Source organism: Orcinus orca, chromosome 7 (assembly GCF_937001465.1).
Source record: "Orcinus orca chromosome 7, mOrcOrc1.1, whole genome shotgun sequence".
Classification (NCBI taxonomy): Eukaryota; Metazoa; Chordata; class Mammalia; order Artiodactyla; family Delphinidae; genus Orcinus; species Orcinus orca.
The window spans coordinates 48,267,271-48,279,649 of NC_064565.1; the positions used below are offsets into that span (position 1 = coordinate 48,267,271).

General features: G+C 40.0%; 1 long non-coding RNA gene across 1 annotated transcript in view; it reads left to right on the forward strand.

The window, feature by feature from the left end:
* Positions 1-8,198: 8,198 nt before the first annotated feature.
* The window catches only part of LOC125964950 (uncharacterized), a 340,974-nt gene continuing 336,793 nt past the window's right edge, over positions 8,199-12,379 (forward strand). The window contains exon 1 of the long non-coding RNA XR_007478280.1: positions 8,199-8,355. This is a non-coding gene — a long non-coding RNA (uncharacterized LOC125964950). The remainder of the gene's footprint in view (positions 8,356-12,379) is intronic.

Below are 12,379 nucleotides of genomic sequence, written 5' to 3' on the forward strand. Positions count from 1 at the left end.
TAACACAACAGAGTGTGTTTGTTAAAATCCATAGAATTATTGGGAATTCCCTGGCAGTCCAGTGGTTAGGGCTCCGAGCTTCCATTGCAGGGGGCACGGATTTGATCCCTGGTCAGGAAACTAAGGTCCCACAAGGTGCGCAGCACAGCCAAAAAAAAAAAAAAAAAAATCATAGAATTATATACCTTAAAGGGATGAATTTTACTTTATGTAAATTATACCTCAACCAACCTGACCTTTTTAAACAAAATTATAATAAAGTGGTCAAACTTCTGTTTTGGAAAGGTCACTCTGTGTTGCTACATGGTAGAAAGACTGGAGGGAGCAAGAGTAAAAACCGGTTTGCAGGTGTGACAGTGGTTCCATCAGACGTCTCTCCTGATAGCCAGGATCAGGTGGGGATGCTGAAGATGGGGAGAAGTGGATCCATCAGAGACATATTTTGGAGTGAGAATTGGGAAGACTTGCTAACGGACAGGACATGGGTCAGGAGAGACCTACAGTTGTCAAGGGGCACTTCACAGATTTAAAAATTTCCTATGTACCTTAGTCTGTTCAGGCTGCTATACCAAAAATACCACCAATAGTCTGGCTTAAACAGCAACCATTTATTTCTCAATTCTGAGTCTGGGAAGTCCAAGATCAAGGTACCAGAAGATTGGATGTCTCATGAGGGTCTGCTTCCTTGTTCTTAGATAGCTGTCCTCTTGCTGTGTCCTCAAGTGGGAGAAGGAGCAAGCGATCTCTCTGGGGTCTCTTTTTTTTTTTGTGGTACACGGGCCTCTCACTGTTGTGGCCTCTCCCATTGCGGACCACAGGCTCCGGACGCGCAGGCTCAGTGGCCATGGCTCACGGCCCAGCCGCTCTGCGTCATGTGGGATCTTCCTGGACCGGGTCACGAACCCGTGTCCCCTGCATCGGCAGGCGGACTCTCAACCACTGTGCCACCAGGGAAACCCTCTGGGGTCTCTTTTATAAAGGCACTAATCCCATTCAGGAGGGCTCCATCCTCATGGCCTAATCACCTCACTTCCCAAAGGCCACACTTCCAAATACCATCACATTGGGGATTAGGTTTCAACATAGGAATTGCAGGAACACAAAAACATGCCGTCTGTAGCATTATGCCATTTGAGGCAGGCATTGAGCAAAGACTGTCAAACAGCGCTATTCCTAATTCTACTATGAATTACCTATAGAACCTCCTGCAGCATCTCTAAATGCATGCTAAGGACTGGAATAATAATAATATAAAATCTGGAGAACATGAGACCGAGAATCCTAAAAATTAAAAAACAAAGAACTAATCCAGTCAGGGTCTTCTCAGATAAGAAGGGCTACTTTGAAAGAAGATGCTTCCCACTCCTGAAGGACAATAGCAAAAAGATGAAACTCCATTACTTGTGTTTTCTGGTCAACATAAAATGGCCTAACAAGGAAAGGAGGAAAACAAACTGGCTGAAATGTACTCCATTTATTAATTAATAAACAATCATTATAATTTATTTGTTTGTTTGTTTTTAATCTGTAAAGTTCATTTCCAGTGCTTGCACATGTATTTTCTGTGGCTGATTGTGGACTGACAAGTGATTGCCCATTAGCCTAGCTTGGATATTCCTGGCTGTACCACTAACATGCTGAACGCAATTTGGATCTAACAGTCTAGAGCAGGGCAGTTGCCCTTGGTCACCTCAGTTCAGAGTCATTTGGTTAAAGTAGCTAAACCAGATCATAGAATGTCAGGTGAAGTTCAACAGGATATTCTTTCAGGTTTGTGATAGTGAAATCCCTTTATGATGAAGGTGAAAACAATAAAGAATTGCAATAGAGCCCCAAACTACTATGTAAAACCTCTTATTTTATCCTACATATATACATATACACATATGCATTCACAAATATATTGTGATTATAAAAATAACACACAAAGGCTGTAAAACATTTTAGAAAATCCTCCCCAATTCTACATCCCAGATATCCACTGTTAGTTTTTTATTATATGTTTTTCTAGATTGTTTTCTATAGAACTACGTGTTTAAGAGAATTGCTTATACAAAGATAATTTGAAGAAATTCAAGCCAAGATATACAGATTGGATATTAATACTTCTACCCTGATTAGAAGGAGGAAATTATATGAGAGGATATATCTAAATATCTCAAAAGGATATGTCTAAATAATTCATTAACTTTTAAAGCATTAATCTAGTGCTATTCCCTTCAACTGTTACTGTGAGAATTTGATAGAAGATGTATGTAAAAAGAGTAAAATAAAATTACAGAATTATCTGATTCTATATAAAGATTCTTAGCAACAATATTTCACAGAGAGCTAATACATTTAATTTATGATAGTAACAGGGTTACGAACACGCTACCCCCAAATATGGCACCTTGGCGTACTGAATATTTTAAGCTGAAGGACTTTGAGAAATGGCAGGTGTAGGAAGGTGTCTCTGCTCTTCCTTTCTCCCTGGAAGCAGGTCGAAAGACCTTCATGTGGGAAGTGCTCTCCCTCTACCCAGAGAAAAGGAGGGACACTGAGAGGAATCCAAACAAGCAGGCCTCCTTGCTAAGCTTTCCTCAGTTTACTACTCTCAGCTCATGCCCTTTTGTCCTATCACATTTTCTGTGACTTTCCATTCTTCACCAAACCTAGTATAAAAACATTCAGGTTTAACTGTTTCTTGGGGTCTTCATTTCCTTCTTGTGTCACATAAAACTTATATTGAATAAATTTGAATGCTTTCTCTTGTTAATCTCTGCCTTTTGTCGCAGAGCCCCAACCAAGAACCTAGAAAGGGTAGAAGGAAAAAAAATTTTTCATCCCTTATAATAGAAAATATTTTACTCTGATAGAAATACTTTCTAAATAATATAATAAAGTACAAGCCCTCATGAATTTAGCCATTTGAATTAGGTATTTGAATTAAGGAAGAATAGTGATTAATAGCTAGAGGTAATTAACATCAAGATATCTTGTTTGTTGGGCTTCTCTGGTGGCGCAGTGGTTGAGAGTCCGCCTGCCGATGCAGGGGACACGGGTTCATGCCCCGGTTCGGGAGGATCCTACATGCCGTGAGTGGCTGGGCCCGTGAGCCGTGGCCGCTGGGCCTGCGTGTCCGGAGCCTGTGCTCCACAATGGGAGAGGCCCGCGTATCGAAAAAAAAAAGGTATCTTGTTTGTCTAGACCCAGCCTATTCCAAAAAGATTAAGAAAACCTTTAAGACGAATGTTTTGTATCACCTTATATACAATTTTTTAGGTCATAAAAATATTTTTGGCAATCAAAAAATACCCAGAAAAGGTTTGAAAGGTCAACTAATACTTACAAAATTTTAAATAACAAACAAACAGCAACAAAGTAATACTCGGCCCCAGTAGTACAATAGATTCCCCAAAGGCAGAGGCAACTTCTAATCCAGTTAGCTGCTTCTCCTCTTATATTTAACTCCATATTTTTGCTAATAACTTTATGCAATTTTAGACATTATCTACTCACTTCTTACTATGGAAGATAAGGACTTACTATCCTTTCACCACCCCTACACACATATAAACTTCTCCCTCCCTATGTATTTTTATTTTTTATTTTTGGCTGCGTTGGGTGTTTGCTGTGCACAGGCTTTCTCTAGTTGCAGCAAGCGGGGGCTACTCTTCCTTGCGGTGCATGGGCTTCTCATTGCAATGGCTTCTCTTGTTGAGGAGCACCGGCTCTAGGCATGTGGGCTTCAGTAGTTGTGGCACACGGGCTCAGTAGTTGTGGCTTGCGGGCTCTAGGGCACGGCTCGGTAGTTGTGGCACACGGGCTTAGTTGCTGCGCGGCATGTGGGATCTTCCCAGACCAGGGCTCAAACCATGTCCCCTGCATTGGCAGGTGGATTCTTAACCACTGCACTGCCAAGGAAGTCCCTCCCTATGTATTTTAATTGCAATTTTTTAATTAAGTGAATAGTTTTATAATATAATGATAATGCAAATATTGTTCATGAGTAAGCAATACTTTGTTTACATTTCTTTTCTTATTCATTTTTTGTTTTCCTGGAATTAAATATTGTCTACTTATTCATTTTGTTATGTTTTATGCATTTGTGTTAGTGGAGATACAGATATAAAATACTTTTCTTATACTTCTCTAATTCTCTTTCCAGCAACATGGTCAAGCACCTTAAGTATTCTAATAGTTATTCTTCATTTTTTTTTTTAATAGAGCCATCTCTCCTGGATCCTTCCGTCCTTCAGTTTCTACCTGAACTGGTTTGTCTCTAGAACTGGTTTGTCACCTTAGTACATTTCTTCATCACCCTTCTAGAAATTCAACTTGCCTCTTTCCTTGTTGGAATCCTTGTTTTCTCAATCAGATCTTCCTCTTTCTTGGTTTATTCCCTTCTTTTGGTAACACACATGTTCCAGAAGCTTCTTGGAAAAAGAGATACAAAGAAAGCAAAGTTTTTGAGATCTGCCTGCTTGAAAACATCTTTTTTTTTTTTTTTTTTTTGCTACCTTCATATTTTTATAGTTTGAGCAGAGAATCGGGTTGGAAATTTTTTCTTGCAGAATTTTGGAGACATTGCTGCATTAGCTTTTAGCTACTAGTGTTGCTGAGAGTCTAATGCCATTCTATTTCCTTGTGACCTTTCTGGAAGCTTTTAGATTCTTATTATCCCTGCTAATGGAGGATTTTACAGTGATGTGCCTTGGTATGGCTTGTTTTCATTTCTCATTCTCGTTTGGACCTGTCACATTCTTTATCCTGGGATATGTTCCTGCATCGTGTCTGCGATGGTTAATTTTATATGTCAGCTTGACTGGGCCACAAGGTGCCCAGATATTTGGTTAAACATTATTCTGGGTGTGCCTATGCGTGTTTCTAGACGAGATTAACATTTGAATCAGTGAGTAAAGCAAATTGCCCTCCAATGTGGGTAAGCCTCATTCAATTCATTGAAACCCTGAACAGAAAAAAAAAAGGCTGAGTAAGAGAGAATTCGCTTTCTCTGCCTGACTGTCTTCCATATGGGAAATCAGTCTTCTCCCGCCTTTGGACTAGGCTTGAACTGGAAACATACCCTTGACTTTCCTGGTTCTTCAGCTTGCTGATTGCAGATCTGGCCTCCATAATCAAGTAAGCTGATTCCTTATAATAAATATATTAAATTTATATAAATATAAATATATACCCCATTGGTTTTGTTTCTCTGGAGAACCCAGACTAATATAATAGCTGACAATTTCTGCTTCTTTCTTTTATTTTCTTTCTGAAATCCCTATTAATCAGATATTGAACCTCTTGAACTGCCCTACTTTTCTTTCCTTTTCTAGTTTTTTGTTCTACTTTTCAGGGATTCTTCAACTTTGTCTTTTAACCCTTCTATTGAATTTTTTACTTAAATCAACATATTTTTAATTTCTAAAGCTTTTTGTTAATTATTCCATTGTCTCATCATTCTGTTTTTGTCTCAAGGATTTAATATCATCACTTATCTTTCAGAGGATATTAGTCATTTGTTTGAAGTTTCCTTCCGTTCCTTGTACTGTCTTTGATTTTTCTGAGTTCCTTTTTTCTGTCGTTTTTCTTCCTGTTTTTTTTCATGTCAGAGGCTTTCCTCAAAAAGTCTGCCAGTTCATATTAAATGTGAGGTGCTAAAAGGCTGATTGGAAGCTCTAGGAATATGAATGGGGTTTGTTGTATGGTGAGTTTTACTGTAGGTTAATCAAGTGGAACATGGACATTTTACTGGACAACACTAAATGTCAATAGGTCTTTCTTCTTGGAAATTCTCCAAGGAAAAATTATCCAGTCTGCTGACTGAGGCATATAAACTTCCCTGCCAGCATTCTGGGGGCTGAGAAGGGGAGAAGGCCTGGATGTCACTGTGCAGTGTGTAGCCTTTCACTCAATCCCACTGTTTTCTGTCTGGTGCCTTATCCCCTTCAGTTGTGCCTGTCATCATCCCTGAGTTCACCGTCTCTTCAACATCATCTCTCCATGGATCAAACCTCCCATTTCCTGCTGAGGTTGGGGGTTTAATCACTGGACATCATGGGGTGGGGTAGAAGTTCAAGGGGTCTACTTGCTCCTTATGCAAACTCTCAGCTAATTTTCCTATGTTCATCTCACATCTTGCCCCTCCTGAAAGTACATGGTGTCTCTAATTTCTGAGTCTCTCAGGTGTTCTGGGCCATGAATCAGTTTGCTTCTCATTGGAAACTACCTCTGCAGAAACATAAGCTTCAGTTTTCCCTATTCTGGTAACTCAGTTACCACTTATTCTCCACTTTTAACCTTCCAAAGTTTTGTCGATGTCTCTAATCCTCTATGGTGCTCTCTCTCATCTATTGGCCCTGTATTATCTCTGTATGTCTTTACTCTCATTTGGGTGAGGTTTTAGGAGAAAGCATAGATGAACACAAAACACGTGTTGCAATAGATACACAAGAATCCTTTACAATACATTAAGTATAGAGAACAAAATGTGAACGCATCATTCTCCCAAGCCCTCCATTCTCCCAAGGCAGTCCCTGTCTGTGATTTGGTACACACACACTCCCCAGGCTATTCTTGATTATTACAGATATACAGACTATTTGATTCTATATTTTTTTGTCTGGTCTTGGTTTTGTCACTTAACAAAATGTCTTAGAGCTCTTTCCATATTAATATCTATAGACCTATCTCATTCTTTTTAATAACTATATTATATTCAATAGTATAAATTTATCATAAGTTATTTAACCATTTAACCACTCTCTTTTTTAAACTTTATACACATACACAGACATATATATACACATAGATATCTTCTTGAAAAGTAAGTAAATTAGGTGACTAGAATTGCATAAATATCAAATAATCACATATATGTAAGGAAGAGATCAAAAGGACAATGTTATATACCTAGAAATCTTCATGGTTATATCTAATAGTGGATGAACAGAGCCATCTCCAATGCCTCTACAATCTGAGATATTAGGATTCACCTCCAGCTAAAGATGCACCATAGTTCAACATAGAGAATCCTAAAGATGCTACCAGAAAACTACTAGAGCTAATCAATGAATTTGGTAAAGTTGCGGGATCCAAAATTAATGCACAGAAATCTCTTGCATTCCTATACACTAATGATGAAAAATCTGAAAGTGAAATTAAGAAAACACTCCCATTTACCATTGCAACAAAAAGAATAAAATATCTAGGAATAAACCTACCTAAGGAGACAAAAGACCTGTATGCAGAAAATTATAAGACACTGGTGAAAGAAATTAAAGATGATACAAATAGATGGAGAGATATACCATGTTCTTGGATTGGAAGAATCAACATTGTGAAAATGACGATACTACCCAAAGCAATCTACAGATTCAATGCAATCCCTATCAAACTACCAATGGCATTTTACAGAACTAGAACAAAAATCTCACAATTTGTATGGAAACACAAAAGACCCCGAATAGCAAAAGCAATGTTGAGAAAGAAAAATGGAGCTGGAGGAATCAGGCTCCCTGATTTCAGACTATACTACAAAACTACAGTAATCAAGACAGTATGGTACTGGCACAAAAACAGAAATATAGATCAATGGAACAGGATAGAAAGCCCAGAGATAAACCCATGCACATATGGTCACCTTATCTTTGATAAAGGAGGCAAGAATATACAGTAGAGAAAAGACAGCCTCCTCAATAAGTGGTGCTGGGAAAACTGGACAGCTACATGTAAAAGAATGAAATTAGAACACTCCCTAACACCATACACAAAAATGAACTCAAAATGGATTAAAGACCTAAATGTAAGGCCAGACACTATTAAACTCTTAGAGGAAAACATAGGCAGAATACTCAATGACATAAATCACAACAAGATCCTTTTTGACCCACCTCCTAGAGAAATGGAAATAAAAATAAACAAATGGGACCTAATGAAACTTAAAAGCTTTTGCACAGCAAAGGAAACCATAAACAAGATGAAAAGACAACCCTCAGAATGGGAGAAAATATTTGCAAATGAAGCAACTGACAAAGGATTAATCTCCAAAATTCACAAGCAGCTCATGCAGCTCAATATCAAAAATACAAACAACCCAATCCAAAAATGGGCAGAAGACCCAAATAGACATTTCTCCAAAGAAGATATACAGATTGCCAACAAACACATGAAAAGATGCTCAACATTGTTAATCATTAGAGAAATGTAAGTCAAAACTACAATGAGATATCATCTCACACCAGTCAGAATGGCCATCATCAAAAAATCTACAAACAGTAAATGCTGGAGAGGGTGTGGAGAAAAGGGAACCCTCTTGCTCTGTTGGTGGGAATGTAAATTGATACAGCCACTATGGAGAACAGTATGGAGGTTCCTTAAAAAACTAAAATAAAACTACCATATGATCCAGCAATCCCACTACTGGGCATATACCCTGAGAAAACCATAATTCAAAAAGAGTCATGTACTACAATGTTCATTGCAGCTCTATCTACGATAGCCAGGAGATGGAAGCAACCTAAGTGTCCATCAACAGATGAATGGATAAAGAAGATGTGGCACATATATACAATGGAATATTACTCAGCCATAAAAAGAAACAAAATTGAGTTATTTGTAGTGAGGTGGATGGACTTAGAGTCTGTCATACAGAGTGAAGACAGTCAGAAAGAGAAAAACAAATACCGTATGCTAACACATATACATGGAATCTAAGAAAAAAAAATGGTCATGAAGAACCTAGGGGCCAGACGGCAATAAAGATGCAGACCTACTAGAGAATGGACTTGAGGATATGGGGAGGGCAAAGGGTAAGCTGGGACAAAGTGAGAGAGTGGCATGAACGTATATACTCTACCAAATGTAAATTAGATAGCTAGTGGGAAGCAGCCGCATAGCACAGGGAGATCAGCTCGGTGCTTTGTGTCCCCCTAGAGGCCTGGATAGAGAGGGTGGGAGAGAGGGAGACGCAAGAGGGAGGAGATATGGGGATATATGTATACGTATAACTGATTTGCTTTGTTATAAAGCAGAAACTATCATAATTAAGCTAAAGCATTCTTGAAGCTATGCAAGCCCATAGACATAAAGCTATGTTAATCAATAACTCCATGGGGGACTTCCTTGGTGGTATAGTGGTTAAGAATCCACCTGCCCAGCTTCCTTGCTGGCGCAGTGGTTAAGAATCCACCTGTCAGTGCAGGGAACACAGGTTCCAGCCCTGGTCCGGGAAGATCCCACATGCCACGGAGCAACAAAGCCCGTGCACCACAACAGCTGAGCCTGCACTCTAGAGCCCACGAGCCACAACTACTGAGCCCTCATGCCTAGAGCCCGTGCTCCACAACAAGAGAAGCCACGGCAGTGAGAAGCCCATGCACCGCAACAAAGAGTAGCCCTGTTCGCCACAACTAGAGAAAGCTCGCGCTTACTAATGAAGACCCAATGCAGCCAAAAATAAATTTAAAAAACAACAACAACAACAAAAAAGAATCCGCCTGCCAATGCAGGGGACACGGGTTCAAGCACTGGTCCGGGAAGATCCCACATGCCGCGGAGCAACTAAGCCCGTGCGCCACAACTACAACTTGTTGCGGAGCCCGTGTGCTCCGCAACAAGAGAAGCCACTGCAATAAGAAGCCTGCACACCACAACTAAGAGTAGCCCGTGCTCACCGTAGCTAGAGAAAGCCTGCGTGCAGCAACGAAGACCCAATGCAGCCAAAAAGAAATAAATTTATGAAAAAAAATAATAACTCTATGGTTCAATTTACAATTTATCTTTTTGCAAAACATGTGATGTATTCTCCACTAATCAGAACCACTTTGTGTCAGAGTCCTGACAGGAAACAGATGGCACTTTCAAGTGGGGAACTGAGGCAAATTTAATGAAGGGACCATTTTCAGGGTGTGAGGGTTAAGGGAGAACAGAAAGGGATGGTGAGCGTTCTGAGGCTTGCAACACAGAGAACCGTGACCCCCTTTAGGCCCCAGGATCAGGGAAGAGAGCAGTTACTGGGCCCAGGGAGTATCTCTAGCTGTAAGAGAGGGCACCTGCAGGAGCCGCGGCTTGATAGAGGGACACAGCCAACCTTCCGCAACCAGAAAGGGAGGAGCTGGAGGAAAACACCTGACCTCACTCTTCATCTTGTATTTTTCTTTGCTGAATCTGGCACCCCCAGGTGAGGAGAAGAGTAGAGAGTCAATCTGGAGGGACAAATGGAAACTACTTCTCGTATATGAAGAAGGTACCTCAGTGTCCTACTTGCTCTTTATTAGCCATGTCTGTGGACCTCGGGGCAAAGCCATTCACCAAGAACCACAGATGATGTATTTATCCAATCACAGTAATGAATTAATTAAATCTGCTCTGAAAATTGCCCACACATTGGCTTATAATTCCAATTATATAGAAAAGAGACTACATAGAAGAAGAGTCAATAAAAATGAAAAAGTAAACTTTGGACGGAAAACCATCTGTTTTTGTGCCTGAACTGTGCAGGCACAAATGAGTGCATGTAAAACTGATGGACGTGGAATGGCTGTGGACTGGACCAAGGTCAGTCTCCTGGTTTTGATATTGCACTGTAGTTATGTAAGATGTCAGCATTGGAGTAACTGGGTGAAGGGTACCAGGATCTCTCTGTACTATTTTTGCAACTATCTGTGAATCTATAATTATCACCCCCACACAAAAAAATCTTTTAAAGGTTACGTACCGAGTTATTCCATTTATTTGATATATTTTTTAAAATAATTTATTTGATATATATTTTTAAAATAAATTTATTCATTTTAGGCTGTGTTGGGTCTTCGTTGCTGCTGTGCTTTCTCTAGTTGCAGCGAGCAGGGGCTACTCTTTGTTGTGGTGTGCGGTCTTCTCATTGTGGTGGCTTCTCTTGTTGCAGAGCATGGGCTCTAGGTGCGCGGGCTGCAGTAGATGCAGCACGTGGGCTCGCTAGTTGTGGTGCACGGGCTTCGTTGCTCTGCGGCATGTGGGATCTTCCTATACCAGGGCTCGAACCCACGTCCCCTGCATTGGCAGGCAGATTCTCAACCACTGAGCCACCAGGGAAGCCCCTATTTGATATTCTTGAAAGGACAAAAGTATAGCAACAGAGAACAGATCATTGGTTGCCAGGGGCAGGGGAAGGATGTGACTACAAAAGAGTAGCTCACAGAGATTTGTGGGGTGATGGGACACTTCCGTATCCTGATTGTGGTTGTGGTTAAGTGAATCTATACATGTGTTAAAGCTCATAGAACTGTATACCATGAAAATGTCAATTTTACTGTATATTAATTATTTTTAAAACTTGTCATTATCTTTTTAAAAATTTATTTATTTATTTATTTTTGGCTACATTGGGTCTTTGTTGCTGCACATGGGCTTTCTCTAGTTGTGGCGAGCGGGGGCTACTCTTCATTACAGTCTGTGGGCTTCTCGTTGCGGTGACTTCTCTTGTTGCAGAGCACAGGCTTTAGGCGCAAGGCTTCAGTAGTTGTGGCGCACGGGCTTAGTTGCTCTGTGGCATGTGGGATCTTCCCAGACCAGGGCTCAAACCTGTGTCCCCTGCATTAGCAGGCAGATTCTTAACCACTGCGCCACCAGGGAAGCCCAAACTTGTCATTATCTTAAATATTCTTTGAAAACTGTTGAAAGCTTTGGAGTCAGTCAGACTTTCATTTAAATTCTGGGCTAGGGAATTCCCTGGCAGTCCAGTGGTTAGCACTCTGCTCTCTCACTGCCAAGGGCCTGGGTTCCCTCCCTGGTCAGGGAACTAAGATCCTGCAAGCCATGAGACAGGGCCAAAAAAAAAAAAAAAAAAAAGTTAGGTCTCAGTTATCCTATCTATAAAATAGGAATAACAGTATCCATCTAATGATAATGTATGTAAAGGTCTTAGCACATTGCCTAGCACTGAGTAAATAGCATCACTTATTTTAATTATTTTTTTTTATTTTGAGAATTCAGTCTGTAAGGACATTCAGAATAAGGAAAAGGGCTTACTGGATGTCTCTAATGGAAAACTGCATTGTCTAGAGCATACCCTTTGCTTTGTCGGATTCTAGCCTTTTGCTGACTTTGAGCTATTTCATAACTCTGAATTTGTAGATATTTGGTAGCAATGCAAGATAATTTTTATCTAGTGTCATACAAATAAATTCTGTGGTGGAATTATGGCATGGTGGTTTAATCTGACTACTCCACATCCCTCAACTGCCCTGCTCCACATCCCCGTGAAAATTCCAGTTTTGTGTCCCTTTGTAAATTCATTTCAACATTTCTTTATTCCATAGAAAATTGTGGTTCTTTTGACTTCTCTTTTGAACCAGTTATAATGTAATTCCAGTTTCTTCATTGAATAATGAGTAAGTAAAATCTTTAACATGTG